The sequence below is a fragment of the Pteropus vampyrus genome, unplaced genomic scaffold (genome assembly GCF_000151845.1).
Source record: "Pteropus vampyrus isolate Shadow unplaced genomic scaffold, Pvam_2.0 Scaffold184, whole genome shotgun sequence".
Lineage (NCBI taxonomy): Eukaryota > Metazoa > Chordata > Mammalia > Chiroptera > Pteropodidae > Pteropus > Pteropus vampyrus.
Genome location: NW_011888965.1, coordinates 2,949,445 through 2,957,643, shown reverse-complemented (window position 1 = coordinate 2,957,643; position 8,199 = coordinate 2,949,445).

Here is an 8,199-nt window from a genome sequence, read left to right as displayed (position 1 = left end):
AAACCCTCTTCCATTCAGCAACCATCAATCTGTAATGCTATCTGGACTTTAATTGTCTTTAGTTGCAACCAAACCATAAAAAAATTCCAGATCTCTCATATTTCCTAGAAGATATGCTACTGCAACTAATCCTTGCTAGAATAATTCTAACGTCTATATCAGCATTCTTAGATGTAAGCAACAGAAACCAGCTTTAGCTAGTTAAGCATAAATGTAGTTTATTCAAGAATATTGAACAGATCTCAGAGTCCCCAAAAGGGTCAAAGAAACTGGTATAATGAATATGTAGCAAAAAATTGTGCCACAAAATTGATTCAGTGATGAATCCACTACTACTGTCAATGCTATTGTCTCTACTACTGGAAATGAACACAGCAATTTACATACCTTGGACATTGGATTTTGCCACTAGACTTACTAACACTGTTGCCTCTAGAAACTGAGTTCCTTCGTGCCATAAATATGTAATAAGTGCCTACCATAAGACAGGAAATGTTCTCAATGTTGAAAACACAGAAAAAACCTGTTCTTTTGGAACTTACAGTCTAGTGAAAGAAGAGAAACAATAAGCAGATTAATAAAATGTATAATATATTAGATTCTGATAATTGCTAGGGAGAAAAATAAACCAGAGGAAGAGAGATAGTCAAAATTAGAAAAAAACACAATTTTCAATATGATGACCAGTAAAAGTCTTCCTGAAAAGGTGACATTTGAGTAAAAATCCAAAGATAAGGCAATAACAAGGCATACAACTGTCTGAGATAATATCAAGTCAAAAGGCTCTGAGTTATGAGCAGATCTGAGATGTTCAAAGGACAAGAAGACCAGTGTGACTAAAAGAGGATAAGCGATAAAGATGAGATCAGATCATGCAGGGCTTCGTAGACTAAGAACAAGACTTTAGTTTTCACTCTAAGTAAGATGAAAAATCATTGGATCATTTTGAGCAAAGCAGTGACCTGATCTCACAACAGGGTAACTGAAAAAGAATGATGAATGCACGCATTCATTTTTTTCAATAAATATTCATTGAATAACTAATATTCTAGACATGCTTTAGGTGATAGAATACAATAGTAAAGAAGACAAACAAAAATTTTGAGTTCCTGGAGTTTATAATGTAATTGCAGAAAACTGAATGTAAACAAGCAAATAAATATATCATATATAAGTGTGTGCTAACTGCTCTGAAAAAAATATCTATGTAAGGATTAAAGAAATATTGCATAGCATGGATGAGAACTACTTTTTTAGCTAAGTTGGTCAGGCAACTCCTCTATGATATGGAGACATTGACCAGAGATGTGAAAGAGATAACAAAGTAAGCCATGTATGTGCCTAGGGGAGGAATGTTCTGGAAAAATTGCATAGTAAGTTCAAATCCCCTCATATGGTAGCATGACTGATATATTTGAAGGACAGCAGGGAGGACTATTTTGCTAGGACAGTGAGAGAGGAGAGTGGTTTCAAATGAGAGCAGGGATACATGAAAGTGCCAGATCATATGGAGCCTTGTATGTCATTGCAGTCACTTTGGTTTTTATGTTCCCATGTTCCGATGACATGGGAAGCCATTGAAGGGTTTTGAGCAGAGAAGTGACATAATTTGACATATTGTTAAATGATTCTTTTAACAGCTATGTGGAGAACAGACTAGTGAAGCTTGTGCTCATGTACTGTGTCTCTACCACAGCCCAGGAGTTCACAACCCAGTACCTCACCTGAGAATATGTTTTATAAAGGCGTATATACATTTAAAACTGCTCATTACAACCCAGGTTCCCTCAGATCAACCAAATCTTAAGATCAGGCAGGATCAAGATCAGTCCACCATTATTTGGAGGTGGTACATCCAGGATCAAGCTGGCAGAATCAGAAGTCACATGAAAGATGCAGGAGTAGATGGTCCATACCCTCAAATTATCCACCACTGTTACACCAGTCCATCCTCTAAATTTGTATTTATGGTCATATGGGGAAGGTACATTATGATAAGCTGATCAAGAAAAAGAACAGCTGAGCTTAATTCATAACTGGACCAGTTTAGCATATGGATGAAAGCTTAAATAAACTCTGGCTACACTAGAGTTCTACTCAGGTGTGGCTTTAAAAGACATTTATGAAGGGAAATCCTCTCAATGTCCAAAATTCATATGATATATCAGATTATCCATTTCATGAGAAAAGAGAAGTTGCCTGAAGTTCAAATATATATGAACTCATGGGCATTGAAAAATGGCTTGGCTGATGATCAAGGGCCTAGAAGTAAAAAGATGGAAAGATCAAGGATAAAGGGATCTGTAAAAGAAATATAGTGGATGGACTTATGGGAGTTGGTATGCAATGTGAAGATATTAATTTTGCATTTTAACACCTGCCAGAGAGTATCCACATGGAAGAGGCACTATCTAACCAAAGAGAAAGTATGACTGGACAATTTATGCTACTCCAGTCTGGCACAGTGGTTACATAAATGCAGAAGTCCTAGTTTGTCAGTATGGATGCTAAGCATGGGCTAAATATCATGGAGTCTTACTAATCAAGGCTTATCTAGTTAGTGCTGCTGCTGAATATATAACTAGCTAACAGAGACCAAATTGGAGTCACTATTATGGCACCTTTCCTCAAAGAGACCAATCAGCCACTTGATGGCAAAAGGATTACATAGGATATCCTTGTCGAAGAACAAGAAACTTTCCTCTACCCTCAAGGTTCTTTTGGCTGGTCTAATAATCAGATAGACATGAGACAGCTTAACGAGGGAAATTAACCAAATTTAATACATGCAAATGTATATGAACCCCACATACATGAGAGAGTCAGAGATTTCACATGCATGAGAGGTCCAAAAACAGAAAGGACCATGTGTATAAAAGACATTCTGAACTAGGGATGAGGTAAGGTGCTTTGGGGATTAAAAGGGTCATTGTAGGATGATAAGAGCAGATGTTTAGTAAATAGAGGTGTGTCCTGCCCTACAGACAGGTCAAAGAGGTTATCTCTGATAATTTCCCATTTGGGGCAAGGTCCCGAATTCAATTTTTTCCAGGTAGTCAAGGGAGGTGCAGAAGTTTCTTCTGAGCCCACAGCTAAAGTTGCCCTACACCCTGGAAGGAGCAGCAATTATTAATGCTTAGAATTTACATATATCCTAGGAACAGGCTTGCCTTTCTTGCCTTAGCCAGCATGACTATCTGAGAACTTATAGACTTGCTGTAAGTTGCTGCACCAGTAAGATACCACATAATATTGTAGCAGATCAAGGGACAAACTTTACAAAAAAGATTCAGTACTGAGACCATATCCATGGTATCCACTGATCCTATAACATACTGCAGTCTAAATGCTGCTGGCTTGTAGGGTGATGGAATAGCTCTTAATGAACCAATTGAAGTGTCAACTGGAGATTATTTCTTATGATGATGGGATAGCATCCTCTAGGATATGGTATATAACCTAAATCAATGACCATCATATTGTACTATGTCCCCAATATGTACAATATATGTCTCCAAGAACCGAGGGGTGAAAGTAAGAATTGCCCTGTTTATTGTCACTCTCAATGACCCACTTGGGTAATGTGTGCTTCCTATCCCTGCAAATTCAGACTCTGTGGATACATTCATTTTGCATTGCTACTGTGAAAATTACCACAAACATTGCAGCTTAAAACAACACTATTATCTCACAGTTTTGTAAGTAAGAAGTCTTGCTTGACTTTCTTTGCCTAGGGTCTTACAAAGACAAAATCAAGATGGCAGCTGACCTGGTGTCTTATCTGGAGTTCTTGGGATAGAACTATTACTGAGCTCTTCAGGTAATTGGAAGAATTTAGTTCTTTATGGCATAGGGCGGAGGTCCCTATTTCATTGCTGGCTGTCACCTGGCTGTAAGTTGGAAACCTTTTTCAACTCTTTAAGGTTGCCTGCATTCCTTGTCACACTGACACCTTTATTTTAAAGCCAGCAACAGCACATTGAGTCCTTCTCATGCTTCAAATCTCTCTGATTTCTTCTTCTGCCACGTTTCTTCTGATTCCCTCTTCTTACTCCATCTAGAGAACATTTTTCTCCTTCCAAGAGTTCGTATAGTTTTTTTCATGCCCACTTCGATATCCAGAATAATTTTCCTGTTTTAAGAGTAACTGATTAGTAACCTTAATTACATCTGCAAAATTGCATTTGCCATGTTACGTAATATAGTCACAAGTACTAGATATTAGGTCATGGACATTTTTAAGGGTCTAGAAGTCCTGGTCTCAGAGACAGTAAAAATCTAACTGAACTTTAAGCCACAGCTGTCCTATGGTTATTTTAGGTTCTTTGTATCAAGTGACCAGCAGGCAAGAAAATTACCACCATACTTGCAGAGGAATTCAATTCTGATTATTTGGAGGAGGTAAGGCTTCTATTACAAATGGGTACAGGGAAGAATACATTTCACACCCTGTTGATCCGCTCCTTCACTGTGCTCCCCTAATCATTTTGATAGTAAATGGACAGGGACAGAAACACTATCTTGCCTGGGTTATAGCCCCTTCCCAGGGGCAACCTGCATATAATAACCAGTCTATTCAGAATCCAAAACCCTGACCTCTTTGTCTCTATTAGAGACAACACTGAAGGACATCTTACAGTGCTCTCCATAAAATCATCTGATACCTATGGGGAATCTACACTTCAATTCGAATTCTCTTTCTGCGCAATTATGCTTCTCTCATAGCCTTACTGGTGTCATTCATGAGAGCACTCTCCCAAAAACCTCCTGCATACACATCTCTGTCTCCCAGCGTGTTTACTGAGGAGCCAAATCAATTGGAAAGTGGAGAAATGAGGCGGGGAAGAGAAAGCCAATGAAAGGTATATTAATGAGCAGGTTACTTATGTATACAACTGAGGTACAATCCAACTAAAGGAGAATTCTCAAAAACTGCAGGACCTACGTTAATGCTGTCCCATCCAAGGAGAGAGGAAGCTGGATATTTATTTACTAATTCCTAAATTCTGGGGGCAGCCTGCTGAAGTTACAGATAGAACACACTCCTGTGACCAGAGAAAGTCCTCAAGCAGAAAGTTATATGAGTTATAGTAAAAAGGCATAGGGAAGAAATTCTGAAACTGAGCCCTGGAGCACCGCAACACTTAAGATAACTAGAAGGTAAGGATGATCCAGCAAAGTATGTAAAGAAAGAGCAGCCACTGAAGTAGGGAGATGTAGAAAAAGAACAACCTTTTTTTCTTCTACGCTTACAGATTCTTGGCTGAGTTTCCATAACAAAAGATTAACAGGAGAAAAACAAACAGAAATGTGTGTGTGTGTGTGTGTGTGTGTGTGTGTGTGTGTGTGTAATTTATATGAGAGAAACTCAGGAGTGAGTAATTTAAAGGAATGACTAGAGCTTGGGTTTATATAGCATTTTAACAACAGAAAAATACATTTTTAGAGAAGTGAAAAGAAAGAAAAAGGAACTTGAATTCCTAGGAGGAGGTAAGTTGTGGGAAGGCAAATGTATAGAAAAATAATGATAGATAAAAGCTAGTTAGTAAAATTTGCTATGTAAATTTCTCTGGTGCCTTCTCTAGACAAAGGGTCTAAAGTTTTCTCTAGTGATTAACTTTTGTCCTTCCTGGTAGAAAGAGGAGAGACAGCTTTACAAATTTATGTCCTCCTTTTAGGCAAATAGGAGGTGGTTAGAAAGCTTTTTCTGTATCTGCTTCTCAGTTAGCTTCAACTCAAAATAATCTTTATGTCAAAGTGGCATATTTTAGAGTGGATAATTCTACTGCCCTTCAGAGGCAACAAAAAGAGAACATTTTCCCAGAAGCCAAGTGATCAAATTTCTCAGAAGTTATCAAATTATATCAATTGCAGCTCATAGGTGAGTAATATGAAGACAAAAAATTAAGTATAAGATTTAGGAAAATGAAGACCATTGGTAAACATGTCAAGAGTTACTTCAGTGGAGTGGTGGGTACAAAAACTTGACTGGAGTGAGTTCAAGAGAGAACAAGATGATGAAGCAGAACCAGTGAGAACCGACAATTTTAAGGTAGTTTGGCTAAAGGGGGACAAAAGAAAGGCAACAGTAGCATGAAGGGATATATAGCATCAAGAGGAAGTGTGTCAAGATAAGGAATATTGCCCCATATGTGCATACTGATCTAGCAGTGATGGAAAACAGATAAAACAAAGAAGAAAAGGGATAGCCCTTGAGATAATAAGGAGGAAAGAAAGTAAGTATATAAGTGCAGGGGCTGTCCTCTGCATGTGTTCACTGCATTCATATCTTTTTCATGATATACCAGATAATGAAATCTAACAAATTAAAACTGCCTTTACTTGACTTCATTTTGAATTAAAAAAAAATATTTCATTAGTTTCACGTATACAGTACATTGATTAGACATTTATATAGATTATAAAACAATCCCTAATTGCTCCTTCTCTCCTCTGGTTTTCCACCTATATTAATGCTAACTGCATTCCTCTGCCATGCTACCCATCACTGTGACCATCTATCAACTACTAATTTGTACTTCTTTAACCCTTTACCCCATTCTCCCAGCCCCCCAATCACCCCCTCTGTCCGCCACCAAATTGTCCTCTATATTTGAGTCTGTTTTCGATTACTTTATTCTTTTTCTTCCTTACATTCCACGTATACATGAAATCATCTAGTATTTATCTTTGCCTGACTTATTTCACTCAGCACAAATTCTAGATCCATCCATGTCATTGCAAATGGTAGGATTTCATTTTTTTAATGGCTGAGTAATATTCCATTATATATATGAACCATTACTTCTTTATCCAATTGTCTGTTGATGGGCATTTAGGTTGCTTCTATATCTTGGCTATTGTAAATTGTGCTGCCATGAATATTGGAGTGCATAGATCTTTATGAATTATTGTTTTGATTTTCTTTGGATTAATACCCAGAAGTGCAATTGCTGGGTCAAACGGTTTATCCATTTTTAATTTTTTGAGTAACTTCCAGACTGTTTTCCATAACAGCTGTACCAATTTGTACCCCCACCAACAATGTATGAAAAGAGTTCCCTTTTCTTCACATCCTCTAAAGCACTTCTTGTTTTTTGATTAATTGATGATAGCCATTCTTACAGGTGTCAAGTGATATCTCATTGTGGTCTTAATTTATTATTTCTCTGAAGATGAGGAACCTTGAGCATCTTTTCATATGTCTATCTTCTTTGGAGAAGTATCTGTTCAGGTCTTCTGCCCATTTTTTAATTGGATTGTTTGTTTTTTGTTGCTGAGTTGTATGAGTTCTTTATATATTTGGGATACTAACTTCTTATCAGATGTATCATTAGCAAATATCTTCTCCCAATCAGTTGGTTCTCTTTTTGTTTTGTTGATACTTACCTTTACTATACAAAAAAATTTAGTTTGATGTAGCCTCATTTATTTCTTTTTTCTTTTCTTTCCCTTGCCGAGGAGATATATCTGAAAAGAAATTACTGTGAGAAATATCGGAGTTTACTCCCTATGTTTCCTTTTATGGTTTCAGGTCTCACACTCAAGTTTTTAATCCATTTTGAGTCTATTCTTATATATGGTATTAAAAGGTGGTCCACTTTCTTTTTCTTTCTGTCTTTCTGTCTGTCTTTCTGTCTTTCTGTCTTTCTGTCTGTCTTTCTGTCTTTCTGTCTTTCTGTCTTTCTGTCTTTCTTTCTTTCTTTCTTTCTTGCATGTATCAATCCAATTTTCCAAGAACCATTTATTGAAGAGACTGTCTTTACCCCATTGTATATTCTTACATCCTTTGTCATAAATTAAGTGAGTGTATAGGTATGGATTTATTTTTGGGCTCTCTATTCTGTTCCATTGATCAAAGTATATGTTTTTATGTCAGTACCATGCTGTTTTGATTACTGTAGCCTTGTAGTATAGTTTGATATCAGGTAGTGTGATACTTCCAACTTTGTTCTTCTTTCTCAAGATTGCCGTGGCTCTTTGGGGTCCCTTATGGTTCCATATCAAATTTAGGATTATTTGTTCTGGGTCTCTGAAAAATTTCATTAGCATTTTGATAGGAATTGCACTGAATCTATAGATTGCTTTGGGTAATATGGCTATTTTAAAGACATTGACTTTTCCTACCCATGAGCACGGTATATACTTCTATATATATAGATAGATAGATAGATAGATAGATAGATAGATAGATAGATA